The following is a 26,576-nucleotide window of genomic DNA, read 5'->3' as shown; positions in this document are numbered from 1 at the left end:
GAAATAAATTCCCTGTTGCCATTCTATGTTTTACCCTAAGATAACTCAAATAATTTCAGGAAAATGTACAAATATGTATTATTTCTGAAGTAATAAGACATATATTAGAGCACAGACAATGATTGAATGAAGAATACGATATTTTGAGATTAGACATTATAATACTTTAATCACTCTCTATTCAGGCTTTCAAAAGCCTTGCAAGTAAGAATGTAAAACTGACAAGTTGCAATTACGGAAAAATAAGTGTAAACATTTACAAAGATGAGGGTGCTTACTTATTTAACAAAATGTAACTATAGACCAAGTCTTTAAATAAGATTTTTCTTTGCTACCATAAATATTGTATGTAATTGGATGCCATGTTCTAACTATACCAAATGATTAAGGAGTAGTTAAGTCCCAATCAGATTTTGTATGGCTTTCTCTGCATATTAAGACTTTACTATTGAAGAAGTTTAAGTCGATCGCTCACATGAAGCGATATTCCTTTTTAAGAGCTTTATCTGTTAGTCTTGTATGGTATGATTTGGGGAAAGGGAGATAGACTAAAGCCACGTGGATCAGTTAACAGACAACTAAAATCGAGCAGGTGTGAGGTGATGGATGAAGTAGAAAAAAGAAAGGTAAAAGAAGAAACGGTTAGCATATAAATGGAAACTCTATCAGAGGTAGAATTTGATATATATGGGTGGTGGTGGGGAGAGGGAGGTGTTCAGAATATATGAAGAACTTTCACAAAGTGATAAATCGCCAACAGAAAAATTTGCAGATGATTCAAATAAGCTCTTACATAAAATATCCAGTGGTCACCAAATATATCAAAAGGTGCCTTTATGTCATTTGTCATAAAGTAGAAAATGCAAATTAAAACAGAAATGTGATCTCACCAGAAGAGTAAGTACAAGTGACAGAGAATTGCATGTGTGTGGAGAACATGGAGCAAATGGAATTCTCATATATTGTTGTAGAAAATGTAAACTGGTAGTCACCTTAAAAAGATAGTAGTATCTATTAAAGCTAACCTACTTACACCTGTAACCAAGTAGCTTTTCTTCTGTGTATATACTTACCATATATGTTCATTCATAGCAATGCAATAATAATAGCTAAAATCTGGAAAGAAGACAAATGTCCATCCACAGTAGCACCAATTAATAAATTGTGATATATTTATGCAATTGAGTCCTGGGTATTATTGAGAACGAACAAACTACAACCACATGCAACACTGTAGATATATGCCACATGCAAAATATTGAGCAAATTAAGTGAGACAAAAATAGTACCTATTGATGATCTTTTTAATATCAAGTGCAAAAGACAAAAATGACTACGATCTTAGATGTGAGGATTGTGATTACTCTTTTATTGGGAGTGGTGGGGACACCATTGTCGTTACCAAAAACAAAAGTATATGAGGCAGGCTTTGTGACATCAGGTTGTGTTCTGTTTCTTCTTGTGTGTGCCAGTCACAGGTGTGTTTATATAAATGTATCACCGGTGCGATTATGAATGTGCACTGTTCTGGATTTAGGTTATAAATTTAATAAAATGTTTGGTATTAAAAATAACCTGATAAATATGCCAAGGATCCCTGAGAAGCTATAAAGCATATAGTGGGGTGTCTAGAACTGCTAAGCATGGCTTGAAAATATGCATGTCACATTAAAATCCATGAGTAACTTACTGTTACTTCAGCATGTCTAAGAAATAAAAATATAATTATTAGTTCTCTTTGAAAAAGCATTTACAGAGTACTAGTATTTGAAATAAGCCTCTAGCTGAAAAGATTGTCATTTTTATTATTACAGATAGAATGACTACTTTAGAGATTTGCAAAAGTATTATCAATATTCAAAGTCATGTTTATAATTCTTTAGTTAAGCTTTTACCTCTGAAAAGTCAATAAAAGGGCTTTCTCTTCTTTAGTGTCTTAGTACTCTTTACTTCTTAATACCTATTTATTGTTCTTTAGTTTGAATGTAAAGTTTAACGATCCATACACTTTAGGCATTTGATTTAATAAAAAAAGAAACGTAGGATCTTAAAAATGACTAATGACATCTTAAAAATACTCTTAATAAACTAGATTGCCTCATGATGCCATAGAACAAATATCAATGACTCAACAGACACTTCATCCACCAATTCACTTGAAAAAAAATTCAGATTAACTGGCTACTCCAAGAGAGAAATGCATGTATCCAAAAGTGTCTTTTTGTGAAGAGATGATGGTACTAAAGGTGGAGAAGTGAAGAATCTAGGGAGAAGATTGTCTTTCATGGTTTTTCAAGTGTACTATGATGATATTTGGATTATCCTAATGCATATGTAACATGAAACACTGTCTCATTTGTAGATTCATTTATTTCACTAATAGTGGTAGTAGTAATAACAATTTTCATAGTTTGAAAGGCCTTTGCATGAAAATGAGAAGTATCATAAGTACAACTTTCAACTATCAACCTTGAAAAACTCCATGGTTCTTCAAATTCATGCATTTGAAGAACCCACTTAGAAGATAGGGGGGAAGAAAAGGAATAGAACCCTTTATACATGGTTCTAAGTTGGTCTCATAACAGAAACTTTCTTAACAAGCAAAACATTGGTCAAAATATTACACGAATTTGTCAAAGTTATAGATTAAAATCTTTATATTTTCATGGTATACCCATTTCCATAATGTTTTCAAGATGCAACCTCATCTGTGATGGAAGAAACTTTACATTTTTACAACTATACTTTAATAATTATATTTTTAATTAGCTGTCTGGTTCTTTACATCATTTCATTGATATTAATAACTAAATTACCCATACAAGTATCATAGATGCCCAATAAATAGATATAATAGATATAGGCATACTTGTATGACTATTTGTACAGTATAAAAATGCTTTATCAGAATTATTATAAATAATTCAGTTCTTTCTCTCTACTTTCTAGCTTTTTGGAAATACATAAGCTGATAAACTTAATTAAAAGTCACATACCTAAGTAAAGGGGTTCCTAACTTATCAAATTCTAAGCTTTTTAGCATGGAACTAAGTCAAACATCCATATTTTCATGCTTATGAGAGGTAGAATGAGGAAAACATGTGGCTAGAGAAAATATTCATTAGTAAAGTTGCAAAGCAGGTAAATTTTATACATTAACACCTTATATCTTTCTTTCATTAAATTTTAAAAATTTAAAGTGAGATTTCTTTTTTTGCATTAAATAAAGCAACAAGAAAACTTTGTTACTAGCTTAAAAAAATAAGAACAAGCCTAATTATCAACAAAAGAGTAAGATCATAAGAATACATGGTAAAAAAAAAATCCAACAGATGACAATTATTTCCAAGAAGAGATGCAATTCATAAAGCATTTTACCTAAGACATAATAATGGGAAATAGATTTTAATAATATAAAGTTAATTTGGACAAAACAGGCTAAATTTTAATGGGCTACTGATCTATTGTGGGAGTAGCATGAGAGTTTAGGATCTCTGAAAGCTCCAGGCAAAAGAGGAGATTTCTATCCAGTTGTTATCCCTTTTCCCAGATCAAGTGTTTATGAGTAGGATTGAAAACAGGACAAAAATATCAACTGCAAGGATGCATGACTTGCCAGTATTTGAGGGTGAAGAAGGAAAATCTAACTGTTTACCAAAACCAACATTACTACAAGGCAATAGTTGGCTGCCCATAGTGGTGGACCTGAAAACCGGCCCAATACTCTGGTCCTGGATGTGATGAGAGGCAGAAGTTCTTTGCTACTGGAGGGGAAAATGGAACCTCATCTGCTCCAGATGCTTCATTTCCATAAGAAAGAATTTATATGTCATTGGGGGAGAGACAGAAAAATGATCAGTATCCTCAACTGTGCAAACTAATGAAAGGCCAAGGTTGGCTACCACTGGGAAAGAGATAGAAAACCTGCCTGCCCGAGACTCTGCATTGACCCAAGATGAAAGCTCTCTGCTGCTATGGAAAGTACAGAAAATATACCCACTATAGATTCTTTGAATCTATGGTATTCAGTTGTCTGTTATTAAAGACTGAAAGAAAATCACACTCATTTCTGACACTGCATTGAAATGAGGCAAAGACCTGCCACCCTGGGGCATTGGTAGGAACACTCTTTGTTCTCAGGACCTTGAACTGAATGCGAAGAAGAGGTTGTTTGCCATGAAAGAGTAGGAGTGCTGAGAAAGGCTAAGGCTTGACTCAAAGAAACAGGATCTGCACCCGGCTGACTTGGAAGGAGGAAAACTGAAAACCTTTCTTCTCAATTTTAGTCTTACACTGAGGAAGCAGAAATGCCCTACTGCTGAGAGGAGCAAAAGCTCAGAAAGAACTCCTTTTTAGCAAAGTCTTCCTAGGCCTGCTAAAAACTGAAGGCCGGGCAGGAAAACACAGAAAGAAATCCTCCAGCATTCCACACCCCATACTAAGCTAAGACAGCTGCAGTCAATCACGAGAGGATTATCAAATCTATGGTGTACTGAATACATATACAGGATTGAAAATAGAGTAGAAATAGCAATTGCAAGGATGCATGACTTGCCAATATTTGAGGATAAAGAAAGAAAACCTAACACAACTTGCCTATTTACCAAACCCAACATTACTACAAGGCAGTAGTAGTTGGCTGACCACAGTGGAGGGCAGGAAAACCAGCCCCATACTCTAGTCCTGGATGTGATGAGAGACAGAAGTAATTGCAAAGCCTAAACCACATTCAACCACAAATTAGAATGACTCAACACCCCCACAGTAACAGAAGCAGTGTACCTATTTCTGGGCATAAATTGTATTTACCTCACGTTTTCTCTACCTTTACACACAAAGTATATAAGACACATTAAAAAACAAGGATACATGACCCATCATGAAAGGATAAACAATAGAACCAGGCAAGAAGTTAGAATTATCAGGAACCCAAAAATAATCAGAGATGAAATTACATATGCTATTATCAATAAGAGTAGAAAGGTGAGCAACATGCATGAATTGTTAGGGGATTTTAGAAAATATAAAAATAAACAACTGGGAGAGGAGCCAAATAAAGAGAACATAAATTGAGAGAGAGAGAGAGAGAGAGAGTGTGTGTGTGTGTGTGTGTGTGTGTGTGTGTGTGTGTGTGTGTAAAATAGATGAGGAATCACTAAGATTGGCTTACAGCTGGAATAGATACAGCAGTGGAAAGAATTAGTAAACTTGAAGAATCAGTGAACTATATCTATGGCCAGAATAGATACAGCAGTGGAAATAATTAGTGAAGTTGAACTTGAATTAGTTAATTTGAAGAATTAGTCAACTTGTACTATTAAGTATCCTACCTGGAGCACAAGAGTGGGAATAAATGAAATGGATTATTTGAAACTCATGGAACTATATTAAAACATTCAAATATACAAGTATTGGAGACCCAGGAAGAGAGGAACGAAAGAGAAAATGGGTCACAATAAATATTTGAAGAGATAAGGGTCAAAAAGTTTACAAATATTTGAAAATGAACAAGCAAATAAATATAAATTCAAAAAAATTTGGAGTACTTGAAGTGTGATTTAAAAAAAAGAAAAACACAGCCAGATATAGCATAATCAAACCAATGAAAACTAAAAAAAAGAAAAATGTGAAGCCAGCTGGAGAAAATTAAGATATGGTATAGATTGATGAATTCTCACAGAAACAATGGAAACCAGAAGAAAATAAAACTGTCTTTAGAAACCTAAAGAAAAAGTCAAACTAGAAATATATTTTTTGTGTATATTTCAAAAATAAGAATAAAAATTTTATATCTATCTATATGAAAAGATACAATATATATGAAAGAAAAAATCTGAAATAGTCTCTAACAAAGTTGTATTATACTATAGTCTTGTAGTAAATGCTAAAGTAAAGCAAATGCTGAAGAAAGTTTTATATTTTTAAACAGAAAAATAAAAATAGAATATATTACTTACTAAATACAAAAAGTCAATGTATTTTGGGAAGAGTTATAATAATGTAGCATAGCTCTAAGGTACAATAATACAATATATAAATTCATGTCAATCTTGCTCAGAAATTCTATTCAGATGCCTAAAATCTAATCAATATATCATAGTCAAAACAGTTTACACTGGTAGTTCTCTGTGATAAATTTGTTTTCACTCTATTAGACAGAAATAATGTTTATTAATAAATCCCACTGCATAACAGTTCGGGTGGCTTTGGGTCTACCCAGTTCTCCCCCGACTCTTGCTTGTATTTTTCAAGAATAACCATAGAATGTGCTGGGAAGGCAACATCCTGAGATGAGGAGAAATTGTCCTGAATAGCATTCTTTGTTCTAGTCTCCCTGCTAGAAACAGGATGTCCTTCATTGCCTTATCCCAGAGTTTCCTGGGACCCTGGCACATAAGATCCAGGATTGCTGCTTTCTAGAATCCTCCAGGGTCAGTGCAAGTGGGACACATGCAGATAAAATTCCGTCTACCCCAGGCAGCTTTTCTGAGCCTCAGGGAACCAGCTCACAGTGAATCCCAAGTTTCTGTTATTCCTTGCTGCCCATCTATAAACTGACTTCATGGATGTTCGGAAGTGTGTGCAGGTGTTCTGTCTCATTGGACTCGGACAAGTTGGTAACTCTGAACTTTCTTCGTATCCATCAAATCATGACACTCAAAATGAATTAACGTACTTGAGAATTTGAAAAGATCACGAATATTTTCTCTGACATGGACTTACTACTACTGCTCTATATATACAGACAAATGACAGTGACTATGTTCCAACAAAACTCTATTTATAGAAACAGGCAAAATTTGGCCAGTGGGCTGTCATTTGCTAATCATCGATTCAGATAATATTACATCTGATTTTCATTACTCAATTCTTTAAAGATTGATATTGTATACAACACAATTAAAGTGGAATACTGGGAAAATGGAATCCAAAACACTTATTTTAGAACACTAATTTGTTAACACAATTCATTTTAATGACTCTATAAAGCCAAAAGACAAAGTCGGTATAAGGCAGAGGTGATATTTTTTTGAAAATCTACAAGTGTGTCCTGACTATCGTGTTACGTAGGGAACTTATCAAGAAAATAAAAATAAATCCTAGAAATGTCAGTATTGGTTTAATTCAATTCAAATTTAAAGCAAATTAAAAACAGAAAGAATTAAAACTAATTTTTACAAGCAATGAACAACATTTCCAGTTTCCTAGTAATATGAAAAAATTCAAGGTTTCTTACATGTTTCAAACTTTTAAACAAAACCGCATATTGTTCAAGATATGTGTTACATTTTAATTAAAATTAACCAGTTGAACAGTTCTTTTTTTTCTTCTTTTTTTTAAATTATATTTAAGTTCTGGGATGCATGTGCAGAAGGTGCAGGTTTGTTACATAGGTATACACATGCCATTGTGGTTTGTTGCACCCATCAACCTGTCATCTACATTAGGTATTTCTCCTAATGCTATCCCTCCCTTAGCCCCCTACCACCTGACAGGCCTGGGTGTGTGATGTTACTCTCCCTGTGTCCATGTGTTCTACAATAGGTATTTCTCCTAATGCTATCCCTCCCCTAGCTTCCCAACCCCCGAAAGGCCCCAGTGTGTGATGTTCCCTTCCCTGTGCCCATATGTTCTCATTGTTCAACTTCCACTTATGAGTGAGAACATGTGGTGTTTGCTTTTCTGTTCCTGTGTTAGTTTGCTAAGAATGATGGTTACAACCTTCATCCATGATCTCGCAAAGGATATGAACTCATTTTTTTAATGGCTTCATAGTATTCCATGGTGTATATGTGTCACATTTTCTTTATCCAGTCTATCACTGATCGAGATTTGGGTTGGTTCCAAGTCTGCTATTGTGAATAGTGCTACACTAAACATACGTGTGCAGGTGTCTTTATAGTAAAATGATTTATAATTCTTTGGGTATATATCCAGTAATGCAATTGTTGGGTCAAATGGTATTCCTAGTTCTAGATTCTTGAGGAATTGCCACACTGTCTTCCACAATGATTGAACTAATTTACACTGCCACCAACAGTGTAAAAGTTTTCCTTCCTATGTCTCCACATCTTCTCCAGCATCTGTTGTTTCCTGACTTTTTAATGATCGCCATTCTAACTGGTTTGAGATCGTATCTCATTATGGTTTTGATTTGCATTTCTCTAATGACCAGTGATGATTTTTTTTTTCATATGTTTGTTGGCCAGATAAGTGTCTTCTTTTGAAAAGTGTCTGTTCATAACCTTCACACACTTTTTGATGGGGTTTTTTTTTCTTGTACATTTGTTTAAGTTCCTTGTAGATTCTGGATATTAGCCCTTTGTCAGATGGATAGATTGCAGAAGTTTTCTCCCATTGTGTAGGTTGCCTGTTCACCCTGATGATAGTTACTTTTGTGGTGCAGAAGCTCATTAGTTTAATTAAATCTCATTTGTCAATTTTGGCTCTTGTTGCCATTGGTGTTGGTGTTTTAGTCATGAAGTCTTTGCCCATGCCTGTATCCTGAATGGTATTGCCTAGGTTTTCTTCTAGGGTTTTTCTGGTTTTAGATCTTATGTTTAAATCTTTAATCCATCTTGAGTTAATTTTTGTATAAGAGGTAAGGAAGGGGTCCAGTTTTAGTTTTCTGCGTACGGCTAGCCAGTTTTCCCAACACCATGTATTAAACAGGGAATCCTTTCCTCATTGCTTGTTTTTGTCAGGTTTGTCAAAGATCAGATTGTTGTGGATGTGTAGTGTTATTTCTGAGGCCTCTGTTCTGTTCCATTGGTCTATGCATCTGTTTTGGTACCATTACCATGCTGTTTGGGTTACTGTAACCTTGTAGTATAATTTGAAGTCAACTATAATGATGCTTCTAGCTTTGTTCTTTTCGCTTAGGATTGTCTTGGCTACACGAGTTTTTGGTTCCATCTAAAATTTAAAGTAGTTTTTTCTACTTCTGTGAAAAAAATCAATGGTACCTTGATGGGAATAGCATTGAATGTATAAATTATTTTCAGTAGTATGGCCATTTACACAATACTAATTTCTCCTATCCATGAGCATGGAATGTTTTTCCATTTCTTTGTGTCCTCTCTTATTTCCTTGAGCAATGGTTTGTAGTTCTCCTTGAAGACGTCCTTCACGTCCCTTGCAAGTTGTATTCCTAGGTATTTTGTTCTCTTTGCAGCAATTGTGAATGGGAGTTCACTCATGATTTGGCTCTATGTTTGTGTATTATTGGTGTTTAGGAATGCTTGTGATTTTTGCACATTGATTTTGTATCCTGAGACATTGCTGAAGTTGCTTATTAGCTTAAGGAGTTTTTGGACTGAGATTATGGGGTATTCTAATTATACAATCATGTCATCTGCAAACAGAGATAATTTGACTTCCTCTCTTCTTATTTGAATACCTTTTATTTATTTCTCTTGCTTGATTGTCCTGGTCAGAACTTCTAATAGTATGTTGAATAGGATTAGTGAGAGAGGGCATCTTTATCTTGTGCTGGTTTTCAAAGGGAATGCTTTTAACTTTTGCCTATTCAGTATGATATTGGCTGTGCATTTGTCATACATAGCTCTTATTATTTTGAGATACATTCCATCAATACCTAGTTTATTGAGAGTTTTTAGTGTGAAGAGGTGCTGAATTTTATCAAAGGCCTTTTCTGCATCTATTGAAATAATCATGTGGTTTTTGTCATTGGTTCTGTTTCTGTGATGGATTATGTTTATTAATTTCCGTATGTTGAACCAGCCTTGTATCCCAGGTGTGAAGCTGACTTGATTGTGGTGGATAAGCTTTTTAATGTGCTGCTGGATTCGATTTGCCAGTATTTTACTGAGAATTTTCACATCAATGTTCATCAGGGATATTGGCCTGAAATTTTCTTTTTTTGTTGTTGTCTCTGCCAGGTTTTTGGTATCAGGATGATACCGGCCTCAAAATGAGTTAGGGAGGAGTCCCTCTTTTTGTATTGCTTGGAATAGCTTTAGAAGGAATGGTACCAGCTCCTCTTTGTTCCTGTAGTAGAATTCAGCTGTGAATCCATCTGGTCCTGGGCTTTTTTTGCTTGGTAGGCTATTAATGACTACCTCAATTTCAGAACTTGTTATTGGTCTATTCAGGGCTTCAATTTCTTCCTGGTTTAGACTTGGGAGGGTGTATGTGTCCAGAAATTTATCAATTTCTTCTAGATTTTCTAGTTTGTTTGTATAGAGGCATTTATAGTATTTTCTGATGGTAGTTTGTATTTCTGTGGACTCAATGGTGATATCCCCTTTATCATTTTTTATTGTGTCTCTTTGATTCTTCTCTCTTTTCTTCTTTATTAGTCTAGCTAGCAGTCTATCTATTTTGTTAATCTTTTCAAAAACCCACTTCCTGGATTCATTGATTTTTTTGAAGGGTTTTTTGTGTCTCTATCTCCTTCAGCTGTACTGTGATCTTAGTTATTTCTTGTCTTCTGCTAGCTTTTGAATTTGCTTGCTCTCGCTTCTCTAGTTCTTTTAATTGTGGTGTTAGGGGGTCAATTTTACATCTTTCCTGCTTTCTCCTGTGGGCATTTAGTGCTATAAATTTCCCTCTAAACATTGCTTTAGCTGTGTCCCAGAGATTCTGATATGTTGTGTCTTTGTTCTCATTTGTTTCAAAGAATGTATTTATTTCTGCCTTAATTTCGTTATTTACCCAGTAGTCATTCAGGAGCAGGTTGTTCAGTTTCCATGTAGTTGTGTGGTTTTGAGTGAGTTTCTTAATCCTGACTTCTAATTTGATTGCACTGTGGTCTGAGAGACTGTGTGTTATGATTTTCATTCTTTTGCATTTACTGAGGAGTCTTACTTCCAATTATGTGGTCTATTTTAGAATAAGTGCTATGTGGTGCTGAGAAGAATGTATATTCTGTTGATTTGGGGTGAAGAGTTCTGTAGATGTCTATTAGGTCTGCTTGGACCAGAGCTGAGTTCAAGTCCTCAATATCCCTGTTAATTTTCTGTCTCATTGATCTGTCTAATATTGACAGTGGGGTGTTAAAGTCTCCCACTATTATTGTGTGGGAGTCTAAGACTCTTTGTAGGTCACTAAGAACTTGCTTTATGAATGTGGTTGTTCCTGTATTGGGTGCATATATATTTAGGATAGTTAGCTCTTCTTGTGTAACATAATGCTCTTTGTCTTTTTTGATATTTGTTGGTTTAAAGTCTGTTTTATCAGAGACTAGGACTGCAACCCCGGCTTTTTTTTTTTTTTTTTTTTTTTTTTTTTTGCCTTCCATTTGCTTAGTATATCTTCCTCCATATCTTTATTCTGACCCTATGTGTATCTTTGCATGTGAGATGGGCCTCCTGAGTACAGCACATCGATGGGTCTTGACTCTTTATCCAATGTGCCAGTCTGTTTCTTTTAATTGGGACATTTAGTCCATTTAAATTTAAGATTAATATTGTTATGTGTGAATTTGATCCTGTCATTATGATGCTAGCTGGTTATTTTTTCCCATTAGTTGATGCAGTTTCTTCATAGTGATGATGGTCTTTACATTTTGGGTTGTTTTTGCTGTGGCTGGTGCCAGTTTTTCCTTTCTATATTTAGTGCTTCCTTCAGGAGCTCTTGGAAGGTAGGCCTGATGGTGACAAAATCCCTCAGTATTTGCTTGTCTGTAATGGATATTATTTCTTGTTCACTTATGAAGCTTAGTTTCGCTGGATATGAAATGCTGTGTTGAAAATTCTTTTATTTAAGAATGTTGAATATTGGCCCCCACTCTCTACTGGCTTGCAGGGTTCTCCAAAGAGATCTGCTGTTAGTCTCATGGGCTTCCCTTTGTTGGTAAGCCGACCCTTTTGGCTGCCCTTAACATATTTTCCTTCATTTCAACCTTGGTGAATCTGATGAATATGTGTCTTGGGGTTGCTCTTCTTAAGGAGTATCTTTGTGGTGTTCTCTGTATTTTCTGAATTTGAATGTTGGCCTGTCTTCCTAGGTTGGGGAAGATCTCCTGGATAATATCCTAAAGTGTGTTTTCCAATTTGATCCATTCTCCCTGTCACATTCAGGTACACCAATCAAACATAGGTGTGGTCTCTTCACATAGTTCCATATTCCTTAGAGGCTTTGTTCATTCCTTTTCATTCTTTTTTTCTCTAATCTTGTCTTCATACTTTATTTCATTAAGTTGATCTTCAGTCTCTGATATCCTTTCTTCTGCTTGATCAATTCAGCTATTGATATTTGTATATGCTTCATGAAGTTCTCGTACTGTTAGTCAGCTCCATCAGGCCATTTATGTTATTCTCTAAACTGGTTATTCTAGTTAGCAGTTCCTGTAACCTTCTATCAAAGTTCTTAGCTTCCTTGCCTTGCATTGGTTTAGAACATTCCCCTTTAGCTAGGAGGAGTTTGTTATTACCCACCTTCTGAAGCCTACTTCTATCAATTCATCAAACTCAATCCAGTTTTGTTCCCTTCGTGGCAAGGAGTTGTGATCCTTTGGAGGAGAAGAGGCATTCTGGTTTTTGGAATTTTCAGCCTTTTTGTGGTGGTTTTTCCTCATCTTCATGGATTTGTCTACTTTTGGTCTTTGATGTTGGTGACCTTTAGACGGTGTTTTTGAGTGGTCATCCTTTTTGTTTATGTTGATGCTATTGCTTTTGTTTGTCAGGCCCCTGTTCTGCAGGTCTTCTGGAGTTTGCAGGAGGTCCACTCCAGACCCTGTTTGCCTGGATATCACCAGTGGAGGCAGCATAACAGCAAAGATTGCTGCCTGCTTCTTCCTCTGGAAGCTTCGTCCCAGAAGGGCACCTGCCAGATGTCAGCTGGAGCTCTCCTGTGTTTGTCGACCTTTGCTGGGAGGTGTCTCCCTATCAGGAGGCACGGGTGTCAGGGACACATTTAAGGAGGCAGTCTGTCCCTTAGTAGAACTCGAGCACTGTGCTGGGAGATCCACTGCTCTCTTCAGAGCTGGCAGGCAGGAACATTTAAGTCTGCTGAAGTTGTGCCCACAGCAGCCCCTTCCCCCAGGTGTTCTGTCCCAGGGAGATGGGAGTTTTATCTATAAGCCCTTGACTGGGGCTGCTATCTTTCTTTCAGAGATGCCCTGCCCACAGAGGAGGAAACTAGAGAGGCAGTCTGGCTACAGCACATTTGTGGCACTGCAGTGGGCTCCGCCCAGTCCAAACTTCCCAGTGGTTTTGTTTACACTGAGGGGAACACTGCCTGCTCAAGCCTCAGTTATGGCAGATGCCCCTTCCCCCACCAAGCTCCAGTGTCCCAGGTCGACTTCAGACTGGTGTGCTGGCAGCAAGCATTTCAAGTGAGTGGATCTTAGCTTGCTGGGTTCTGTGGAGATGGGATCTGCTGAGTAAGAACCCTCAGCTCCCTGGCTTCAGCCCCATTTCCAGGGGAATGAACAGTTCTGTATTGCTGGCATTCCAGGCACCACTGGGGTACAGAAAAAAAAAACTCCTGCAGCCTGCTTGATGTCTGCCCAAAGGACGCCCAGCTTTGTGCTTGAAACCCAGGGTGCTGGTGGCGTAGGCACCCAAGGGAATCTACTGGTTTGCAGGTTGCAAAGACTGTGGGAAAAGCGTAGTAATTGGGCTGGAATGGACCCTTCCTCACGGCTCAGTCCCTCGCAGCTTCCCTTGGCTAGGGCAGGGAGTTCCCCAACCCCTTGCCCTTCCTAGGTGAGATGACATCCCACCCTGCTTTGGCTCTCCCTCTGTGGACTGCACCCACTACCTAACCAGACCCAAAGAGATGAGCTGGGTACCTCACTTGGAAACGCAGAAATCACCCACCTTCTATGTTGGTCTCACTGGGAGCTTCAGACTGGAGCTGTTCCTATTCAGTCATATTGCCCATGAATCCCCGAATCCAAAATATTAAACACAAATATGGATTGGTATTTTGAAGGCCAGTGGAAAATAAATTACCTTCTACAGGTAATTTCTTTTTCTCACTGTTGGTCTCCATGTTGTCAAAGCATAGAGCAATGAGAGTTTTTGACCAGCAGTGGTCTGCAGATCACACCTTGTGAAACTGCTTAGAGCAAAATACAGTATCTTATATTTTTCTTGCCAAAGTTCAATGTCTCCGGACAACATTGGATGAGTATTCATCACATCTAGATTGTTAGACTTTTGTTTTTCCAAACTTTTAAATGGAATATGCTTACAAACTTAGTATAGTAAGATCATTTTAAGATATTGAGTGTTCCCTGATGCTTTGATACACATGGTTATTAAAAAACAGCTTTGCTCAGAAATTGCAGTCTATCCCTATCATTCATATATTAGCCACAAGCTACTGTTAGTTGTTTGATTTTTTTTAAGCTTAGATTGATATCATCATTTATCTTGGCTCCATCTGAAAATGTTTTGTTTACTTTGTGCCCATGCTTTGGCATGTTCTACAGCTCAGGGTAGAAACACACACACGATAGACTTACATACACAACTGTGATACACAATTGTTAAGCAATTGACCATTACATCCATTTTTCCATAAAAGATATACTAATCTTATAGTAAATATATATTTTTAAATCTAAGTATAAATGATCAAATATTTTAAAAATCTATTTAGTATTCCTTCCTACCAATTTATAATTATATTTGACCTTTATTGTTACCATTATTGAGTTGACTGATTGGCTAACTTCTCTTCTATTATTTTCCTCCTTTTGACCTTCAAAAACTAGACATCTTGATTAGAGATAGCTGCAAAAACACATTCTTTGCAATTATTTTTGTTAATCAAATCTTGAGCAATACTGCATTTCTTTCTATGTTAATATCTGGTTCTTTATTGAAATTGAGTAATTGTGTTATGAAATATGTTATTTCTTAGGCAGAATTTATGCAAATGATTTGCATTGTGATGCAATAAGAATGAGAAAAGCTACATGAAAAGTAAACTCACAAAATCAAATTATGTGAAAAAATTGAGATTAACTGTATTTAACTTTAACATCATTTTCTGATTTTTACACAATACTTCATGAATTGTTTCAAACAATGATGAAAGAGTAGCAATAGTTTTGGTGAGAAACCTCAAGGTCAATGAAATTGCCATAGCATGGTAGTCAGAAAGTTGTATGAGAGTTATTAGAAAGAAGACTATAAGATTACAAGAGACTGAGGGTATAAAAGTTTTAGTAAACATGTTATAAAGAATAAATATTTAGCAATTTATATCAGACTAAAATTAAAGCAAAATATTTTATAAAATTAAATTTAAAAAGGAAGGACTGATGTGAGCACATTCCATTAACAAGAATATATTTCAGCTTTGTTAGTGATCCCAGTGGCCTAGAGGTTAGTAACCCCAAGCTACCAAGTACCAGTATTGTGGAATAATATTAAATGCCCACATTTTGATCAATAATACTATTTTTATTTAAAGTCTCCAGACCTACTTTGAGAATTCTGCTTTAATGAATGAATACATAAAAATAAAGATATATCTTAAACCTTGCTCTACAGATAGAATATTATATTTAATCTAATCTGATATTATATTATATTATAATATTATAAACACATAGTATTCCCACTGACAAAGTATGATAATGTTACTATCAAAAGAAAATACTTATAGCAAGCTTTAAAATTGAGTCTAAGCAGCAAACCACCATGGCACGTGTATACCTATGTAACAAACCTGCACGTTCTGTACATGTACCCCAGAACTTAAAGTATAACGACAAAAAAAACTGAGTCTGTAAGAAGCCTTGATAATATAAACATTCACAAGAAAACTAATATCAATATATAATTTATAAAGTCAGAAGAGGTAACTTCAGCAGTGAAGAAGGTTGCCAAAATGAAAACAGTTTTCATTTTTATTAAGTGTAATACTATGGGAAGTTTTCAGATATGTGGGTTTTCAATTTCATCTGCTACCTAAATGTTAATGAAACAAGGGATGTGATTTTCATTATCTATCATAGTATAGACAGATGGACTCAGTAAACTTAAAGCCAGTCAAGCAGTTAATATGTTGCATTGGGTATTTATCTTCTAGAAATAATTAAATTGTTTATCCAAAATGATCATAAAAGAAAATTAATTCGCTGTATAGATTCTAACTTCTTATAAAACTACACAGTTCTAACTTTTTTTTCTGTTGAACTGCAGGTTGTTGGCTGAGGCCAGGCTTACCCAGTATGTAACTCAGCCTCTCTTTAGTACAGCTCTAGGAGTTTCTGAAATCTAGTTTGAAAAGAGCAATTCTAGAATATTAGCAAACTTGTCTTGCAGCCCTGTGATATTTGGCAGAGCAAATATCATCATTACCAATACTTACTTTTATCCTCTAAAATTATAATTGACCTTTATAATTTATGTATTATAAAAACGATCTGTTATTGTCCATGGCCCTTGGATAGTTTCTTAAGATCTTGGATCATTAGCACTCAAATTCATCTTTGATATTACTTCAGTCAATGTGCTTTTTAACAATTCTGCTCTAAATAGAAAAATCAGCAGTGAACCAGTGGGATAGTAATTCTCTGAGCAGTAATCTTGAAATAGCAATATTACTTAAAAGAGCGTATAGCCATGTAAAATGAAGTTCAGATACGGTTATAGGCCATGGACTTCTTCAGCTCTGACCACAACTCTCAATAACAAGAACAAAGATGCCTTATAAGGTCTAGTGGCAGCTCTTCGGTCACAGACACAGGGATTTAGAAGACCAGTATTACCATTCAAGCACCACATAGAGTGAGAAAGTTTCTGATAAACAATTTTAGTTAATATTTAAATATTTATAGTTCTTTTCTACCTGCTTTTCGGTTTTCAATGATATTTGTAACCACTTTTTATTATGACCAGATTTCCTTTCTTTAATTTAACATTTTTCTGTATTACCCCAAAATCTATTGTGTTGAAACTACTTTGTTTATATTGTCTCTGGATAAAATATGGATCCTGTTTTTTTTCAAGCCAGGCATTTATATAACTTTCCTTGGTGTTGATAAAGGGAATATTATTCAAGAATAATGCATTTCTTCTTATGTCTCTTGATTATATAATCCATAGTAATCCAATTATGTATTCCAGGGACACAAGAAGAAATCAAATCAAATGAAAAGTACTTCATAATGTAAATAAAACTATATGTATATTCTGAAATTGTACTCTTGAAATTACGTCTAATATTAAATATTCTGTGAGTTTTTAAACTTGCTGTGTGTGAATGTGTATGCAGTTAAATAAGCATATAGCCAAATATAGCCAATTGAAGTTACTGACTCAGATAGGACAATTCCCTGAGTTGTAGAAAATTACAATATTAAGACATTTTGAATGAGGTATGCTCTTTTATAATTATGAAAGCAAACAATAATAGATGAAGAAAATTCTGTAATTAATCAAGATTTGAGAAATTAGCTTTGAATACAAGTCACAGAAACATTCTTTATTGATAATTCAATAAGAATTTCCTTAATAGTTTACTAAAATTTTATATGTATATTCATACCTCTTATGCAGATGACATTCTACTAGGAGATATGGAGAATTTTAACACATAAAATTCTATTTTGTGGTGACAAGAGACTGACAATTTAACAAAGAAGAGAATATGTTCATAACGTTCATTTTTTTTCTAAGAGGATTTTTCTTTCTGCAAAGAAAGGCATTCAAACTGATCCTTAAAGAATTAGAAAAATTTAGAGAAGAGAAGTTGAATCAGAAAGGAAGGAGAAAAGAGGGAATAGTAGGAGCAAGGATATTCTGGTTAGAAGGGTGTCAATGAAACCAACACAGCTTTCCATGGCAAACGGACGTAAGGGAAATTGGAACACTGGGCATCAAGGGAAAGTCATAGAACATTCTTGGGAACCCCAAATTGTTCGATCATTTGTCTGAGTATAGGATACTAGATTAACACTTATTTTTCTCAGGACATTAAAATACTATGTTGTCTGACAATCAACTCCTTTCTCATGCTAGTACGTCCTCCTTTTCCTATCGTTCCTTTCTTTTCCATCCATATGTCCGTCAGTCAATGAATGAATAAAATACAGTATGTCCAATATATGAAATATCATTTATGAATTATAATTATTATTATTTTGCTCTTTCCTTGTTTTTTCTTTAACTCTTTCTTTTATAACTGATATCTCTGTTAAGTATTTAAATCAGTTGTTGCAGATTATTGGTAATTGCAAAATCAGCACACATGAAGGGCTGGACCAGCACAATTTAAGTGATCCTTGGTGATAACCTGAGGATATTTGTTACTAATTGATATATTATTAAGAGACAATTATACCATAATGTGATGTCACATCACACTTACTTGGTTATAATTAAAAAGATAGAAAAGTAGTGTTGGTGAGGATGTGAGAGGCTGGAAGCTTTGTACTGTGCTGGTAGGAATGTAAAATGGTACTGCTACTTTGTAAAAGTCTGGCAGTTTCTCAAAAAGTGAAACATAGAATTACTACACGATCCCACAATTCCACTCCTAGACAAGTACTTGAGAAGTAAAAATATATATACACCAAGTTCATAGCAGCACTATTTATAATAAACAGCAAAGAAAAATATAAATGTCCATCAACTGATGAACGAATAAATGTGTTATGTGCAGTGAAATATTATTTGTCAATAATAAAAAATAAAGTACTGATGCATACTAAATTAAAAATGAATTTTTAAAAATATTATGTCAATAAAAGGAATTAGTCACAGAAGACCATGTGTTGTATGATTTCATTCATATGAATTGTCCAAATTGGCAAATCTCTAAAGACAGAAAGCAGATTGGTGGTTGCCTGGGACTGAGGGTGACTATTAAGTAAGTGGTATAGAATTTTTGCTTTGGGGTAATAGAAATTTTCTAAAGTTTATTGTGGTGATGGTTGCCCCACTCTGTGAATATACCATCATGAGCTGCGTAACTACATTTTGGTCAACAATGGACTGCATTTATGGTCCCAGTAATTACAATAGAACTAAAAATGTTTCTATCATATCATATGTTTTCTATGTTTAGATATGTTTACACAGGCAAATACCATTGAGTTACAATTGCTTACAGTATTCACTACTGTAACTTGCTGTACAGGTTTCTAGCTTATGAGCAGTAAGATATAGGGGTAGCCTAGGTGTGTAGTAGCCTATACTATCCAGGTTTGTGGAAGTACATTGTATAATGTTCGCACAAGGATGAAATTGCTTAATGATGCATTTCTTAGAACATATTTGCATTAAGCAATGCATTGTTGTAACAAAATCTATTGAATTTTAAATTTTAAATTAATATATTGTATGGTATGTTAGTTTATTTCAAATATATATGTATGTGTGTGTATATATATGTGTGCATATATATACACATATGTATACAAATACATATATATATATATATACACATTACTAGATGACCGCTAGCATTTTTATAAACTATTGTACAAATTGCTGTATGATGGGTCATATGAGTTTCTTTAATCGTAGACAGTGTTCACAGTATAAGGATATAGTGGCAGGTCATTTCTAGGTAGAATAAAGATGAGAAGTATGATCCAATTATTGCAAGGAATTTCAGTAATGATTATTTTCATAACAATTGGGATATGGCTTAATTCCTGAAATATACCTAAAAAGAATTCTTTATCTGAAGTATACCTAAACAAATATCAGCTTCATATTATCTTGTGTCACCTTTTCTGAATTTAATGAACTACCTTACCTTGAATAAAAATCAGTAAGTGTATCAGAAATGAACCATTTGTTATATTTGTGTATAATAAGCCAAATTAATAAGCTCACTTTTATTCTCAAACATATAGCAGGCCTGGCCTTTCTTTCTGAGTTGCCAATTTAAGCCAAAAAAATTCTTTTATTGCTGGAATTTCTTGCAGTAATTGGACCACACTTTTCATCTTGATTCTACCTAGAAATGATCTGTCACTGTATCTACATACTGTGAACACTGTAATAAAGAGAATTTATGTGAACCACCATACAGCAATTTTTACATTTAAATAATTTATAAAAATGCCAGTGGCTCTTATTTCACATTGTAGTTTGCAGCACTACAGAATAATTGCAACTCACAGAAAGATAATGAGCAATGGGAGCATTTAAGATACTTTTAGATTGGCATAATTAACACAATTTTATTCAAAGTCTAGTTAGAATTTTAGAACATTGTTTAACCAACTTTACAGTACTGAGTATTGTGTTCTCATCATTCAGTGTAGATTAACATAATCTTGATATTTTACCTTAATAAGTGTAAGACATAGTCGTTCAGGAATTACAAAAGCACTCACTTCCCCATTGTTCCTGTAAAGAAAATAAACTAGTTAATTTGAAACAAGTAAAATATATTCATTTTTGTAACCTTAGCTTTATTCGTATATAACAAATAACTAGCTTTATTTGTAATAGTGAAAGTATGTATTAAGAACATTAAGGTCATGCATAAATTTGCAATGGATCCCAAATATTCCATAATGTAAAAAGATTTCCTCAATTTTGAGTTTCTTTAATGTGGTGTGTAAATAATTGAGCCTAGATATTTTGTACATTTGGTTAAAATACACACACACAGACACGGAGAGAGAAAGAGACGAGAAAGAGAGAGAGACATACTTCGGAGACATTGCAGGTTTGTTTCCAGAACACTGCAATAAAGTGAATATTTCTTTTTTTATTTTTATTTTTATTTTTATTTTTTTGAGACGGAGTCTCACTCTGTCACCCAGGCTGGAGTGCAGTGGCACAATCTCGGCTCACTGCAAACTCCACCTCCCGGGTTCACGCCATTCTCCTGCCTCAGCCTCCCAAGTAGCTGGGAGGACTACAGGCGCCCGCCACCACACCTGGCTAATTTTTTGTATTTTTAGTAGAGATGGGGTTTCGTCGTGTTAGCCAGGATGGTCTCGATCTCCTGACTTTGTGATCTGCCCGCTTCGGCCTCCCAAAGTGCTGAGATTACAGGCGTGAGCCACAGTGCCCAGCAATAAAGTGAATATTTCGATGAAGCAAGTGCTATAGTTTAGATGTTTGACTTCTTGAAAATCTCACGTTGAACCTTGTACTCCAATGTTGGAGGTGAGGCTTAGTAGGATGTGTTTGAATCACAGGGGTGGATCCCTCATGAATTGCTTGATGCCATTCTTACAGTAGTGAGTGTATTCTTGCCCTAATAGTTCCCTGAGGTATGCTGTTTCAAAGATCCTGCAACCTCCTACCCTGCTCTCCAGCTTCCTCTTTTTCCATGTGTTTCGGCACCACATAGTAATGCTGCTCCGCTTTACCTTCCACCACAAGTGGAAGCTTGACCTCCTCACATCCTCACAAGAAGTCAAGCAGAAGGATGCCAGGGCTATGCTTCTTGTACAGCCTGCAGAACCATGAGCCAAATACACCTCCTCTCTATACAAATTACCCAGATTCAGGTATTCCTTTATAGCAACATAGAGTAAGACAGTGAGTCACACAATGTTTTTTTGGTGTCCCAGTACATATAAAAGTTGTATTTATATTATACTATAGTTTATTAAGTGTGCAATAGTATAATATCTAAAAAAATGTGCATATGTTAATTTTAAAATATTTTAAAAAGTGCTAATAATTATCTGTCCTTTAAATGAGTCCTAGTCTTTTTGCTGGTGGAGGGTCTCACCTCACTGTTAATGGCTGCTAACTGAAGAGTAGTGTTTACTGAAGGTTGGGGTGGCTGTGGCAATTTCTTAAAATAAGACAAATTTTACCCATAGTAGAAATTCTTTTGGAGTCAATATTTTCCGAAACTGCCACTGCTTTATAATTTAAGTTTATGTAATGTTCTAAATCCTTTATTGTCATTTCAACAATGTTCACAGTCTCTTCACCTGCAGTAGATTTCATGTCCAGAAACCACTTTCTTTCCTCATCCATAAGAAGCAAGTCTTTCTTCATTTGAGTTTTATCATGATATTGCAGCAATTATTTATTGAAGCAAACAAACTTCTTCCAAACTCCTGTTAATGTTGATGTTTTGATTTCCTTTCATGAATCAAAAATATTCTTAATATTGTGTAGAATGGTGAATCCATTACAGAGGTTTTCAATTTATTTTGCCCAGATTCATCAGAGGAATATCTATCGCTATACCTTTAGAAAATGTGTTTCTTAAATAGAGAGCTTTGAATATCAAATGACTTCTTGACCCATGGGCTTCGGAATAGATTTTGTGTCAGCAGGTATAAAAACAATATTAATCTCAGCCAGGAGCGGTGGCTCACAGCTGTAATCCTACCATTTTGGGAGGCCGAGGTGTGTGGAATGCCTGAGCTCAGGAGCTTGAGACCAGCCTGGGCAACATGGTGAAACCCTGTCTCTACTAAAATACAAAAAAATTAGCCGGGCGTGGAGTGTGTGCCTGTACTCCCAGCTACTTGGGACGCTGAGGCAGCAGAATCGCTTGAACCCAGGAGGCAGAGGTTGCAGCGAGCTGAGATCGCGCCATTGCACTCCAGCCTGGATGACAGAGTGAGACTCCATCTCAAAATAATAATAATAATAATGAGAATAAGAATAATATTAATCTCCTTGTATATCTCCCTCAGAGCTCTTGGGTGACCATATGTATAGTCAACAAGCAGTAATATTTTGAAAGCAATTTTAATCTAAGTAGTAGGTCTCAACAGTGGGCTTGACAATTTTGTAAGCCATGCTGTAAACATGGGCATGGTTATCTAGTCTTAGTTACCATTTATAGAGCATAGGTAGAGTATAATTCTTAAGGGCCCTAGACTTTTCTAAATGGTAAATGAGCATTGGCTTCTACTTAAAGTTAATGGCTGCATTAGCCTCTAACAACAGAGTCAGCCTGTCCTTTGAAGCTTTAAAGTCAGGCTTTGACTTCTCTAGCTATGAAAATCTTAGATGGCATCTTCTTCCAATATAAGGCTGTGTCATGTACATTAAAATCTATTTAGTGTAGTCATCTTCATCAGTGATCTTTGCTAGATCTTCTGGATAACTTGCTGCAGCTCCTACATCAGCACTTGCTGCTTCACCTTGCACTTTCATGCTATGGAGGCTTATCTTCTTAAACTTCATGAACCAACCTCTGCTAGCTTCAAATTTTTCTTCTGCAGCTTCCTCACCTCTCTCAGTCTTCACAAAATTGAAGACAGTTAGGGCCTTTTAATGAATTAGGCTTTGGCTTAAGGGAATTCTGTGGGTGATTGATCTTCTATCCAAACCACTCTTAACTTCCTTCATATCAGCAATAAGGCCATTTGCTTTCTTATCATTTATGTGTTCACTGAAGTAGCGCATTTAATTACTTTCCCAAACTCTTCCTTTCTATTCAAATCTTGGCTAACTTTAGTACAAGAGGCCTAATTTCAGCCTCTATCTCAGCCTTCCACATACCTTCCTCACTAAGCTGAATAATGTCTAGCTTTTGATTTAAAGTGACAGATGTGTGATTATTCCTTTCATTTGAACATGTAGCAGTCATTGTAGGGTTATTAAGTGGCCAAATTTTAATACTGTTGTCAATAGGGAGGCCTGAAGAAAAGGAGAGAGATGTGGGATTGGTGGGGCAGTTAGAACACACATATTTTTCTATTGAGTTTGCCGACTTGTATGGGAACAGCTCATGGGGCCCCAAAACAATTACAATAGGAATATCAAAGATCCCTGATTGCAGATCACCATAACAAATATAATGATGATAAAAATATTTGAAATATTGTGATAATTACCAAACTGCGACACAGAGACACAAAATGCATACATGCTGTTGAAAAACAAAGGCACAAATTATTTTGCTCATTGCAAAGCTGCTAGAAATATTTTATTTGTAAAAGGTACAATATTTGCAAAGTACAATAAATTAAATCACAATAAAATGAGGTATGGCTACACACACACACACACACACACACGTATAAGGTTAAATTTTAGGGTAAAATTTACCAATAAATTACATGATAATGACCTTTCATGTAACTTCATAATGACTATGGAAATTTACATCGTCCAATTCATGGCATCTGCTTGTGAAATTAAATAAAAAACTATGGGAGGGGAGTGTTAGTGGATGAATCGTGTCCCTCTAAAACTCATATTGAAGCTGAATTTCCTAGCACCTCAGAATGTGAAAATATTTGGAGATAGGGCCTTTAGAGAAGTGATTAATCTAACATGAGACTATTAAGTGGGCCCTATTATAATCTGACCAGTGTCTTTATAAGAAGAGGAAATTCAGAAACACACAATCATACCAGAAATGCATTGTCAGAGAAAAAAACCCATGTGAGAATACAAAGAGAAGACGCCATCCGCAAGCCAAGGAATGAAGCCTCAAAAGAATCTACACTTGTCAACATCATGATCTTGGGCACTCAGCCTCTGAACTATGAGAAAAGAAATCTCTGCTGTTTAAGACATCTAGTTTGTGGTATTCTGTTCTGGCAGCCCTAGGAAACCTACAGGAGATCTATGCCAAAAAGTCACAAGATAATTTTGTTAACTTTAAATACTTAATGATTAGTACATTTACCTATGCATGAAAGGGGAGAGAATGTTTGAATTTCTCATTTAAAATGTCATTTTTGTTGCAACATTTTACAAATACTTATTACAAACTTTATTTGTTGCTGTTAGTTGATACTCATCATCTATTTCTACTCCATTTTAAGATCACTCATGTGTTACTAAGAAGGGAACATTAAAACTCATATTTTAAGGATGTGCATGTAGCCAGATAACTACAAACAATTCAGACTCTACTTTCTTGAAGTAGTGGCATAAAATTCAAATGCAGAAGAGAAGTGACATTTCAGTATCAGTGATAACTCACAGGTGATCTTTAGCAAATATAGAGTAGCAGCAGGCATAGTCTATGCTTCCTTACCTAGTCACAAACTTCATGAGTGTGGGTGGCTCTGTGATGATATCAGTGACAACAGTAGTTTTCTGGCCAGGGTTATGGCAGCAATGGTATGTCATTGTAGACAATGACAGTGACTTCCATCCCTCCAACTCCACCAGTGGTTTGACAAGCATGTAATTTCCTATGTTAAATGTATTTTTGCATTTAGTGTGATTTTGGCTGTGGATTTGTTGCATATAGCTTTAATTATTTTGAGTTCTGTTCTTCCAATGCCTACTTTGTTGAGGGTTTTCATCATGAAGCCATGCTGAATTCTATTAAATGCTTTTTCTGCATCTACTGAGATGATCATTTGGTTTTATTTTTAATTTTGTTCATATGGTGAATCATGCTTATTGATTTGCATATGTTGTATATTCTTGCATCTCTGAAATAAAAGCCACTTGATCATGGTATATTATCTTTTTGATGTACTACTGTTGGATTCAGTTTGCTACTATTTTGTTGAAAATGTTTGTATTTATGTTCATCAGAAATATTGGCCTGTAGTTTTTTTCATTGTTGTTGTGTCCTTGCCTGGCTTTGTTATCAGGGCAATAGTGGCTCCACAGAGTGAGTTAGGGAAGATTTCCTCCTTTTTGATGTTTGTGTGTGTGTGTGTGTGTGTGTGTGTATGTGTGTGTGTATAACAGTTTTTAGAGGACTGGTGCTAGTTCTTCTTTGATACCTGGTATAATTTGGCTGTGAATCTGTAAGGTCCTCGGTTTTTTTTGTTGTTGTTGATGTTGGGAAATTTTTTATTACTGATTCAATCTCACAGTTGATTGTTGGCCTGTTCAAAATTTCCGTTTCTTCCAGGTTCAATCTTGGGAGTTTGTATGCTTCCAGGAATGCATATATTTCTTCCAGGTTATCTAATTTGTGAGCACACAGAGGTTCACAGTAGTCTCTAATGATCTGTTGTATTTCTGTGATATCAGTTGTAATTCTCCTTTTTCATTTCTAATCATGCCTATTTGAACCTCTTTTTTTTTTTTTTTGGTTAGTCTAGCTGGTGGTCTATTAATTTTGTTTACCTTTTCAAAGAAACAACTTTTTATTTCATTGATTCTTTGTATTTTTTATCTCAATTGCATTAAGTTCTTCTCTGATTTTTTTATTTCTTTTCTTCTAATAGCTTTGAGTTTGGTTTGTTACTTTCTTTTCTTTCCAAGTTTCTTGAAGTACCATAGTAAGTTGTTAATTTGTGATCTTTCTATCTTTTTAATGTAGGCATTTAATGCTATAAACTTTCTCCTTATCACTGCTTTTGCTGTATCCCAGAGGCTCTGATATGTTGTGCCTCTATTATCACTTGTTTCAAACAACTGAAATATCTAGAATGACTTCTGTTTCTTACAATGAACCATGAATTTGTTGTATAATGTTGTGCTTAACATACGAAAAATTTTTACCAGCAAAGGATTAAAAAAATCATAACAAACAGTTTTGATACTATCAAACTAGACAAGGAAAAGGCAAAATATTTCAGCTTATCCTATCAGATACCCTGAGTCTTCCCTGAGCAGACTATAGATTCCCACCTGGTTTCCACATTAAACAGGCAAAATGTTTTCTGAATAAAACATTGCTAAAGACAGAGAGCAAAAATTAATAAACTAGTTTAAAATTGAAAAATATATAGAAATAGATAGTGAACAATGTATTCCTTGATAATAAAACAAACAAAATAA

At 35.2% G+C, this 26,576-nt stretch overlaps 1 long non-coding RNA gene across 1 annotated transcript in view; it reads right to left on the bottom strand.

Moving 5' to 3' along the window:
* Window positions 1-26,576, bottom strand: part of LOC131381705 (uncharacterized) — a 275,443-nt gene that overhangs the window by 53,435 nt on the left and 195,432 nt on the right. Inside the window, exon 3 of the long non-coding RNA XR_009210592.1 lies at window positions 20,231-20,291. This is a non-coding gene — a long non-coding RNA (uncharacterized LOC131381705). The remainder of the gene's footprint in view (window positions 1-20,230; window positions 20,292-26,576) is intronic.

The sequence above is a fragment of the Hylobates moloch genome, unplaced genomic scaffold (assembly GCF_009828535.3).
Source record: "Hylobates moloch isolate HMO894 unplaced genomic scaffold, HMol_V3 SCAFFOLD_17, whole genome shotgun sequence".
In the NCBI taxonomy this organism is placed as follows: domain Eukaryota; kingdom Metazoa; phylum Chordata; class Mammalia; order Primates; family Hylobatidae; genus Hylobates; species Hylobates moloch.
The sequence above is the reverse complement of the archived record's forward strand: the minus strand, read 5'-3'. Positions and strand labels throughout refer to the sequence as shown.